Below are 12061 nucleotides of genomic sequence, written 5' to 3'. Positions count from 1 at the left end.
ATAGAAATGACATGTAAATAATAGTAAATGTTCCAAACTGTGAGCATGATATACTTCTCCAATTACTTAGATCATGTTTAATATCTACAATATTTTTAGCTTAAATTGTTCAGTTCTTGCATATTATTTTAAATCTACTCTCTTATATGTCATATGTTTTGATGTTATGATAAATGATATTTTATAATTTCAATTAATTTAATTTAGATTTTATACTTAGGTCCATTTTCTATATAGTGTGAGGTAATATTTAGGTCCTCTTTTTTCATGGGTCTGTTTCTGGGTGTTGCATTCTGTTCATTTGACCTATGTATTTATGCTCTACTAGCACCATTTCACTTTCATGCATTGGAGGAGGAAACGGCAACCCACTCCAGGTTTCTTGTCTGGAGAATCCCAGGGACGGGGGAGCCTGGTGGGCTGCCATCTATGGGGTCGCACAGAGTCGGATGCAACTGAGGCGACTTAGCAGCAGCAGCACCATTCTGTCAGATTATACTTTTATATTGAGTTTTAAGATGAAGTAATGGGAGTTCTCCATTTTTTTCATCATCCTTTTGGATATTCTAGTTCGTTTGACTTTTCAGATAGATTTTAGAATAAGCATGTCAATGTTTTTAAAAAATTCTTGCTGGGACTTTGATTAGGATGTATTGAATCTGCAGATTAATTTAAGGAGAGTTGGCATCTCAAATAGTGAGTTTTCTAATTCATAAACATGATATAGTTCTCAATTTATTTAACTCTTCTCTAATATCTTTTATCTTATATGTTTTCAATTTGTATCTATAGATTTTTGGTGTCCTGGTGTAACTGGGGATGATATTGGTTTATTTCTTTTTATTTTTTAATAGGTTTTTTTAAAAAATGTGAATCAGTTTTTAAATCTTTAAAAGTATGTTTAAAGTATGAAGTATGTGGGATCTTAGCTTCCTGCACTGGAATAGGGAGTCTTATTCACTTGACTGCCAGGGAAATCCCACTGTTCTCTTTTCTTTTTTAATTTCAGGTTTAAATATTTTATGACTAGTATATGGTAATATATTGATACATCTGTTTATTCTTTCATTTGTATTGATACATTGGTCTTATATTTCAATAACTTGATAAACTCAATTATAATATTATTTCTATATATCCTTTTAGGTTTTCTACATAAAGAATCATAATCAGTGAATAAAAATGGTTTCCTTTCTTATTGCACAAACTGAATGCTTTAAACTTCTTTTTCTTGCCTCATTGCACTGGCTAGGATATTGAGCAAAAGTAATGAAAGAGGACATCATTAACTTACTCATGATACGCGTGAAAAATCACTCAATCTTTCATTATGAGATATCATATTAAATGGGGGTTTGGCAGGTGTTCATTAGCAGTTTCCTCTGTTCTTAATATGCTGAGTTTTTATAATGAATGAATGTTGAATTTTAGCAATTCTTTTTTCTGTATCTACTGAGCTGAACATTGATTTTCCTTTAGACTGTTGATACAATGAATTCTGTTTTCTGAACTTTGAGTGTTAAACCAGTCTTGTAGACCCAGGATAAAACCCACTTGATTATGAGACATGATCTTTTTAATATTTTGATGGATTAAATTATATTAATAAATAATATTACATTAAGGATTTTTTGCAATTATGTTCATAAAGCGACTTAAATTTTATTCTTATATTATTTACTGGTTTTATTTCATAAAATACATTTTTAAGTGTTTCTAATTTCTTGAAGAGTTGGTATAAAGTCAATATTATTCTTTAATGGTTTGGTAGAATTCATCAGTGAAATTAAGCTTGGGGATTGCTTTGCTGGAAGTGTTTTAACTATAAATTTAATTCATTTGGTTGATATAAGACTAAATTATTTATTTCTTCTTGAATAAGCTTTGGTGTAGGTTGTCTTTGTTCAAGGATTTATATATTTTAATAAGTTATTGAATTTATGACCAAAAATCAATAATATATCTTTATATCCTCTTAATACCTTTCAGAGTCACAAAAAAACTTCTCCTTTTATTCCTAATATTGATATTTTGTGCCTTCTTTCTCTCATATGGCTTTTCCTTGATCAGTGTGTCAATTATATCAATTTTATTAATTTCTATAAGAATTCAACTTATGGTTTCCTTGATTTTTTTTTCTTTTTTTGATTTGCAGTTTCATCGATTACTGTTCTTCATTTTCTTTTCTACTTGCTTAGAGTTTAATTTGCTCTTTTTTAGGTCCTTCAGTTTCAAATCTTAAGCACTTAATTCTATAACTGCTAGTTGTGATGGGGCAGCTCTCTGCTCAGCGGCCATCTCTGCCCTATTGGCATGAGGTCTGATCCCAAGTTGCCAGAGCAGAAGCCCTTAGCCCCAACAGACTCTGTTCCCTTTGTGAGTGTATTTTTCCCTTTCTCTGTGGTGGGACCTCCCACCTCCCTGACCACAGTAAGGAAATGCTGAAGCCAGTAGGGCTCCTGTCAGTCACAGACAGAGGTCAGAGTTGTCTCTGATGAGCTATCTCTGCAGGGGTCCGTATTTGCTTCCCTCACTTGGGTCAGCCCATCACTGTCTCCAGTCTCCAGCACCATGCTGTGAAGCCACCTCCAGAAACACCACCTATTGTACTGCAGAGCCAGTAGGGTTGTGTGGACTCTTGATATGTATTGGCAGGTGAGCTGTGGTGGGGTGGCTGCTGTTAGAAATCTGGGCTGCGTCGACTGTGCTTCTTGAGTAATTACCAACAATGGCTGCTACTGCCTGACCCCAGCGGACTGGGGGACTGGTTTGCCTCTGCCTCCTAGAGTCTTCTCTCTGTTTGTGGCCACCGCAGGTCCAGTACTGTGCTATGATGTGGAGTGAGCAGGGCCTCAGCGTTCACTCAGCTTGGGCTGGGTATGTGCCAAGGCAGTTGCCTGCAACCTGGCAGTGGCTAGAGTAGATCTATCTCTGCCTGCCTAATAGGCAAGTCAACATGAGCACTCCTTGTGAGTGGAATCCAGGCTTCTCATAGCCTTTTTGTTAGTCCCAGCATTCCTCCCACTAGCTAAGGGTGCTTGTCTCCCCTGTGTAGGTAGGACCCCAGGACCAGAGCACTTAGTCTGTAGCTCTCATGGCTCATCCTTTAGGGCAAATCTCTACCTATGTATTCTTCCATTTTCTTGGAGACCCTGTCAGGGACACATGTCCCAATATCACTTTTCTCCCCTTCCTACAGGATTATGTGTGCATCTTTCCTATAGTTTTGATTGCACAGGAGTCTTTCTGCCAGTTTCCAGTTAGTTTTCAGTGAGACTTGTTCCACATGTAGATGTATTTTGACATGCTCATGGAGTACCCACATCCTTATAGTCTACCATCTTGATGGATCTCTTCCCAATGATGTTGAATTAATATTCAGTTTTGGGGGTTTATCATCATGAACACAAGGGTTTTTAATATAATCAATGTGTATTCAGTTGCATTCAATATTCATTAGATGCTTAAATTTTTCTATTTTTGTTTAACAAAAGTCCCTGCATGTTCATTTCTATGTCGTTCTAAAATAACTTATTAGTCTTTGATACTTCCTTTGCTTTTCAGTATCGGCTATTTCTTGTTTTATCCATTTGACTTACTATTTACTCTTGACTATTAAAAAATGAAGATATTAGTAAGCTTCTCTCCATATGTGAACCTTTCTTTGAGGATATTCTACTTTCCCACAATACTGATGACTTCAACTCAACTCTCACAAATTGCCCTGCTTGTATTCCAATTCTATTTGGTTTGGGATGATGGTTAATTATAGTAGTGCCAGTTTTGGAAACTTTTAGGAAGCCCACAGGGAAGATTTCCAGTTCCAGACATTGATGGTTCTTTTTAGAATAAGTGATGCTTAGCATCTGTGCTTTTACCTGGGACCCAGTCATCAACTCTGGGGCAAAAGAAATCCCATTTAACCTCCTGTCACAATTTATGCAAAACATCCAGGTTCGTTGGTTGAATTTTTAGTCCCTGTACTACAGGTAAGGTAATACTTGGTGATAATTGCTTTTATGGAAATGGATCAATTCCAGGCACCTTTCCCACACTGGTATGAGGCCCAATTTCCTTTACATTCACAGGTGATATGCCTAATCCTCCTATGAACAATTTTGTGTTAGCTCTGATTACTTTTCCGATTTTGAATTCTCTTTATCCCTGGCACCGAGCTGTGAAGAAGGCTGAGCACCGAAGGATTGATGCTTTTGAACTGTGGTGCTGGAGAAGACTCTTGAGAGTCCCTTGGACTGCAAGGAGATCCAACCAGTCCATTCTGAAGGAGATCAGCCCTGGGTGTTCTTTGGAAGGAATGATGCTAAAGCTGAAACTCCAGTACTTTGGCCACCTCATGCAAAGAGCTGCCTCATTGGAAAAGACTCTGATGCTGGGAAGGATTGGGGGCAGGAGGAGAAGGGGACGACAGAGGATGAGATGGCTGGATGGCATCACTGACTCGATGAACGTGAGTCTGAGTGAACTCCGGGAGTTGGTGATGGACAGGGAGGCCTGGCGTGCTGCGATTTATGGGGTCGCAAAGAGTCGGACACGACTGAGCGACTGAACTGAACTGAACTGAACTGAGATATTTTTTGGTTTTAAGCTCGGTGTAGCATTAAATTTCATTTTTAGCGATAAGCTATCTGTGGTCCTTATGTTTCTTGGTATAGAAGTCCATTCAGTTTCCCATAATGACGGGAAGTTATGAACATCCTAACAAGAGATGAAAATTAGACATTTAAAAGCCTTCTAAATATTTCCTGGCAAAGAAGGGTAAAAAAGTTGATTAAAAACTTTTTTTAACCACTGAATATTTTGAAAATTTGTGAGCGCCATCAAGTAAAACAAAACATAAGTTATTTTAGTAATTATATAGTGAAATATTTCCAGCTGAATATGAAACAGTTAAGATGTTTCTAGTTTACTCCATTTCTAACAACAGTTAAAATGATGCAAAAAACAAAAGTCTCCACCTTTGATGACACTAGTAGATAGCCAACACCCAGTCTGCTTATTGCAAATGGTAGTAGCCACTCCAGTACCCTTGCCTGAAAAATCCCATGGACGGAGGAGCTTGGTGGGCTGCAGTCCATGGGGTCGCAAAGAGTTGGACACGACTCAGCGACTTCACTTTCACTTTTCACTTTCATGCATTGGAGAAGGAAATGGCAACCCACTCCAGTGTTCTTGCCTGGAGAATCCCAGGGATGGGGGAGCCTGGTGGCTGCCGTCTATGGGGTTGCACAGAGTCGGACACGAATGAAGTGACTTAGCAGCAGCAGCAGCAGCAGCAGAAGCCAAGCAGTGTGCAATTCTGACCAAATGAAGTAACGTGCTGAAAACTGTGTATATTTTAGACACAATGACGTAGACAGGAGAATCTTACTTGGAACATGGAAATCTGAGGACATAAGTAGGCCATGTGATTGCTCCATAGTGAAAATTGACATGCATTGAATATAATCTGATACCTTGGTTAAAGATGGATACTTCCTTAATGAGGTAGCAATTGCATCTCTGAGCAAATACTGGTATCATGCTCAAGGCTGAATTATTTGAGCTTTTCCATCAAAGTGTCTTTTACTTTTAGTATTATGTAATATTACTGTGGGGTGTGTGTGTGTGTGCTAAACTGCCTCAGTCATGTCCGACTCTTTGTGACCCTATGGACTGCAACCCACCAGGCTCCTCTATCCAAGGAATTCTCCTGGCAAGAATATTGAACTGCGTTGCCATTTCCTTCTCCAGAGGCTCTTCCCAACCCAGAAACTGAACCCGGGTCTCCTGCATTACAGGCAGATTCTTTACCACTGAGTCACCTTGCAAGCCCAGTATTATTGTAAACATATCAGTAAATGATATTCAAAGTTTTTAGAGTTCTAAAAATTGAAAAGTTGGGGAGGAGCTAAGATGGCAGAGGAATAGGATGGGGAGAACACTTTCTCGCCCACAAATTCATTGAAAGAACATTTAAACGCTGAGTAAATTCCACAAAACAACTTCTGAATGCTGGCAGAGGACATCAGGCACCCAGAAAAGCAACCCACTGTCTTCAAAAGGAGGTAGGAAAAAATATAAAAGACAAAAAAAAAAAAAAGAGACAAAAGAGGGAGGGATGGAGCTCCATCCCTGGAAGGGAGTCTTAAAAAGAGAGACGTTTCCAAACACCAGGAAACATTCTCACTGCCAAGTCTGTGCTGAGCCTTGGAAACACAGAGGGCAACATAACAGGGAGGAAAAATAAATAAACAATTAAAATCCACAGATTACGAGCCCTACGGTAATTCCCCCAGTGGAGAAGCAGCGCAGACGCCTGCACCCACCACTAGCAAGCAGGGGCTGGGCAGGGAGGCGCAGCATGGGCTGCATCGCTTAGAGTAAGGATCTGGCCTGAATGCCCCAAGTGCTATCTGAGCGAAATAATCTGGGCTAGCAACCCAGACTGTGGGATATCTACCACACGAAAAGCCAGCCCTAACCTAAGACACCACCAGGCCCGCGCTCAGAACAAAGGACTGAACAGAGATGCCGGCTACAGACCATCCCCCTCAGGTGACAGGCAGCCTGAGCCAGAAGGGGGCAGTCTCAGCCCCAGAGAGACATTATCTACAAAACTGTAAGCAGGCTTCTTTGCTAACTAAGACTTCTTGGGGTTCTGGACAGTCAACATCCACCAGAGAAGGTGCTCCGGTTGTACACCCGTATAACCGAGCAGCGGGGAGGTGATAAGTCGCAGCAACCGCACTCGCCAAACACCTCATCACCTGAGCTGCTCGGACTTGGGAAGGGCACAAAATGCAGGCCTAATCGAGTCTGCGCCTCTGAGGACTACCCGAGTGCCTGAGCCTGAGTGGCTTAGACCTGGGAGGTGCAAGCAGCCCAGGGCCGGCTGCGGATGGTTCCTGGAGGAGCAGCCTAGAGCCTGAGCAGTGTGGGCAGGGAGGCTACGCGCCGTGAGTGGGGGCATGCCAGCTGTGGCTGAGGCACTGTGAGCACATGCCAGTGTTATTTGTTTGCAGCGTCCCTCCTTCCTCACAGCGAGACTGAACAAGTGAGCCTAAAAAACAAAAAAGTGTCCACCACCGCCCCCTTTCTATCAGGGCAGAAATCAGACACTGAAGAGACCAGCAAACAGAAGAAGCTGTAACAGAGGGAACCGCCTTGGAAGCAACAGGCAATAGATTAAAACCCTGTCATTAGTACCGACTACATAGGAAGGGGCCTATAGATCTTGAGAAATATAAGCCAGACCAAGGAACTAGCCAAAAATGAACTGACCCCACAATACCCACAACAACACCAGAGAAAGTCCTAGAAATATTTTTACTATTTTTACGATCTTTCTTTCTTTCTTTTCTTTTTTTTTTTAATTTTTAAAAAAATTTTAAGTCCTCTATTACTCCTTTAATTTTCACTTTTATAACCTTCTATTACTTTGCAAAAAAAAGACCCTATTTTCTTTAAAAAGCAAACTTCATATATATATTTTTTATAATTTTTGTGACCTTGTTTTTTTTTCTTTTTCTCTTTCTTTCTTCTTTCCTTTTTCTCCCCCTTCTTTTCTTTAACATTGTGTTTTTGAAATTCCAAACTCTACTCTAGATTTTTAATTTTAGCTTTTTGGTATTTGTTATCAATTTTGTACCTATATTTTTTTAAATAACTTTTGTGACTTTTTTTCCCCTCTCTTTCTTTCTCTTCTTTTCTTTAACATTGTATTTCTGAAATTCCAAACTCTACTCTAGATTTTTAATTTATGCTTTTTGGTATTTGTTATCAATTTTGTACCTATATTTTCTTTATAATTTTTGTGACTTTTTTTTTCTTTTTTCTTTTTCTCTCTTTCTTTGCCTTCTTCTTTTCTTTAACATTGTATTTTTGAAGTTCCAAACTCTACTCTAGATTTTTAATTTTTGCTTTTAGGTATCTGTTACCAATTTTGTACCTTTAAAAACCCAATCTACAGTACCCATTTTTTAATAGGGAGCGAGATTACTGGCTTGACTGCTCTTTCCCCCTTTGGACACTCCTTTTTCTCCACCAGGTCGCCTGTGTCTCCTCCCTAACCCCTCTCTACTCTACCCAATTCTGTGAATTTCTGTGTGTTCCAGACGATGGAGAACATTTAGGGAACTGATTACTGGCTGGATCTGTTTCTCTCCTTTTCATTCCCCCCTTTTATCCTCCTGGCCACCTCTGTCTCCTTCCTCCCTCTTCTCTGTATAACTCCGTGAACATCTCTGAGTGGTCCAGTTGTGGAGTGCACATAAGGAAGTGATTACTGACTAGCCCACTCTCTCCTCTATTGATTCCACCTCATCTCATTTGGGTCACCTCTAACTCCCTCCTCCCCCTTCTCTTCTCCATGTAATGCTATGAACCTCTCTGGGTGACCCTCACGGTGGAGAAACGTTTCATCTTTAACCTAGATGTTTTATTAATGGTGCTGTATAGAAGGAGAATTTTTGAGACTACTGTAAAAATAAGACTGATAACTGGAAGCAGGAGGCTTAAGTCCAAACCCAGACTCCAGGGAACTCCTGACTCCAGGGAACATTAATTGACAGGAGCTCATCAAACGCCTCCATACCTACACTGAAACCAAGCACCACACAAGGGCCAATAAGTTCCAGGGCAAGACATACCAAGCAAATTCTCCAGCAACACAGGAGCACAGCCCTGAGCTCCAATATACAGGCTGCCCAAAGTCACCCCAAAACCATAGACATCTCATAACTCATTACTGGACACTTCATTACACTCCAGAGAGAAGAAATCCAGCTCCACCGACCAGAACACCGACACAAGCTTCACTAACCAGGAAACCTTGACAAGCCACCTGTACAAACCCATACACAGTGAGGAAATTCCACAATAAAGAGAACTCCACAAACTGCCAGAATACAGAAAGGACACCCCAAAACCAGCAATTTAAACAAGATGAAGAGACAGAGGAATACCCAGCAGGTAAAGGAACAGGATAAATGCCCACCAAACCAAACAAAAGAGGAAGAGATAGGAAATCTACCTGATAAAGAATTCCAAATAATGATAGTTGAAATTGATCCAAAATCTTGAAATCAAAATGGAATCACAGATAAATAGCCTGGAGACAAGGATTGAGAAGATGCAAGAAAGGTTTAACAAGGACCTAGAAGAAATAAAAAATAGTCAATATATAATGAATAATGCAATAAATAAGATCAAAAACACTCTGGAGGCAACAAATAGTAGAATAACAGAGGCAGAAGATAGGATTAGTGAATTAGAAGATAGAATGATAGAAATAAATGAATCAGAGAGTAAAAAAGAAAAACAAATTAAAAGAAATGAGGACAATCTCAGAGACCTCCAGGACAATATTAAACACTACAACATTCGAATCATAGGGGTCCCAGAAGAAGAAGACAAAAAGAAAGATCATGAGAAAATACTTGAGGAGATAATAGTTGAAAACTTCCCTAAAACGGGGAGGGAGATAATCACCCAAGTCCAAGAAACCCAGAGAGTCCCAAACAGGATAAACCCAAGTCAAAACACCCCAAGACACATATTAATCAAATTAACAAAGATCAAACACAAAGAACAAATATTAAAAGTAGCAAGGGAAAAACAACAAATAACACACAAGGGAATTCCCATTAGGATAACAGCTGATCTTTCAATAGAAACTCTTCAAGCCAGGAGGGAATGGTAAGACATACTTAAAGTGATGAAAGAAAATAACCTACAGCCAAGATTATTGTACCCAGCAAGGATCTCATTCAAGTATGAAGGAGAAATCAAAAGCTTTACAGACAAGCAAAAGCTGAGAGAATTCTGCACCACCAAACCAGCTCTCCAACAAATACTAAAGGATATTCTCTAGACAGGAAACCCAAAAACGGTGTATAAATTCGAACCCAAAACAATAAAGTAAATGGCAACGGGATCAGACTTATCAATAATTACCTTAAACGTAATGGGTTGAATGCCCCAACCAAAAGACAAAGACTGGCTGAATGGATACAAAAACAAGACCCCTACATATGTTGTCTACAAGAGACCCACCTCAAAACAGGGGACACATACAGACTGAAAGTTAAGGGCTGGAAAAAGATTTTCCATGCAAATAGGGACCAAAAGAGAGCAGGAGTAGCAATACTCATATCAGATAAAATAGACTTTAAAACAAAGGCTGTGAAAGAGACAAGAAGGTCACTACATAATGATCAAAGGATCAATCCAAGAAGAAGATATAACAATTATAAATATATATGCACCCAACATAGGAGCACCGCAATGTGTAAGACAAATGCTAACAAGTATGAAAGGAGAAATTAACAATAACACAATAATAGTGGGAGACTTTAATACCCCACTCACACCTATGGATAGATCAACTAAACAGAAAATTAAGAAAGAAACACAAACTTTAAACGATACAATAGACCAGTTAGACCTAATTGATATCTATAGGACATTTCATCCCAAAACAATGAATTTCACCTTTTTCTCAGGTGCACACGAAACCTTCTCCAGGATAGATCACACCTGGGCCATAAATCTAGCCTTGGTAAATTCAAAAAAATAGAAATCATTCCAAGCATGTTTTTGACCACAATGCAGTAAGATTAGATCTCAATTACAGGAGAAAAACTATTAAAAATTCCAACATATGGAGGCTGAACAACACGCTGCTGAATAACCAACAAATCACAGAAGAAATCAAAAAAGAAATCAAAATTTGCATAGAAACGAATGAAAATGAAAACACAACAACCCAAAACCTGTGGGACACTGTAAAAGCAGTCCTAAGGGGAAAGTTCATAGCAATACAGGCACACCTCAAGAAACAAGAAAAAAGTCAAATAAATAACCTAACCCTACACCGAAAGCAACTAGAAAAAGAAGAAATGAAGAACCCCAGGTTTATTAGAAGGAAAGAAATCTTAAAAATTAGGGCAGAAATAGATGCAAAAGAAACAAAAGAGACCATAGCAAAAATCAACAAAGCCAAAAGCTGGTTCTTTGAAAGGATAAATAAAATTGACAAACCATTAGCCAGACTCATCAAGAAACAAAGGGAGAAAAATCAAATCAATAAAATTAGAAATGAAAATGGAGAGATCACAACAGACAACACAGAAATACAAAGGATCATAAGAGACGACTATCAGCAAGTATATACCAATAAAATGGACAACGTGGAAGAAATGGACAAATTCTTAGAAAAGTACAACTTTCCAAAGCTGGACCAGGAAGAAATAGAAAATCTTAACAGACCCATCACAAGCACGGAAATTGAAACTGTAATCAGAAATCTTCCAGCAAACAAAAGCCCAGGTCCAGAAGGTTTCACAGCTGAATTCTACCAAAAATTTAGAGAAGAACTAACACCTATCCTACTCAAACTCTTCCAGAAAATTGCAGAGGAAGGTAAACTTCCAAACTCATTCTATGAGGCCACCATCACCCTAATACCAAAACCTGACAAAGATGCCACCAAAAAAGAAAACTACAGGCCAATATCACTGATGAACATAGATGCAAAAATCCTTAACAAAATTCTAGCAATCAGAATCCAACAACACATGAAAAAGATCATACACCATGACCAAGTGGGCTTTATCTCAGGGATGCAAGGATTCTTCAATATCTGCAAATCCATCAATGTAATATACCACATTAACAAATTGAAAAATAAAAGCCATATGATTATCTCAATAGATGCAGAGAAAGCCTTTGATAAAATTCAACATCCATTTATGATAAAAACTCTCCAGAAAGCAGGAATAGAAGGAACATACCTCAACATAATAAAAGCTATATATGACAAACCCACAGCAAACATTATCCTCAATGGTGAAAAATTGAAAGCATTTCCCCTAAAGTCAGGAACAAGACAAGGTTGCCCACTTTCACGATTACTATTCAACAGAGTTTTGGAAGTTTTGGCCACAGCAATTAGAGCAGAAAAAGAAATAAAGGGAATTCAAATTGGAAAAGAAGAAGTAAAACTCTCACCGTTTGCAGATGACATGATTCTCTACATAGAAAACCCTAAAGACTCCACCAG

Source organism: Bos indicus, chromosome 7, assembly GCF_029378745.1.
Source record: "Bos indicus isolate NIAB-ARS_2022 breed Sahiwal x Tharparkar chromosome 7, NIAB-ARS_B.indTharparkar_mat_pri_1.0, whole genome shotgun sequence".
Classification (NCBI taxonomy): Eukaryota; Metazoa; Chordata; class Mammalia; order Artiodactyla; family Bovidae; genus Bos; species Bos indicus.
The sequence above is the reverse complement of the archived record's forward strand: the minus strand, read 5'-3'. Positions refer to the sequence as shown.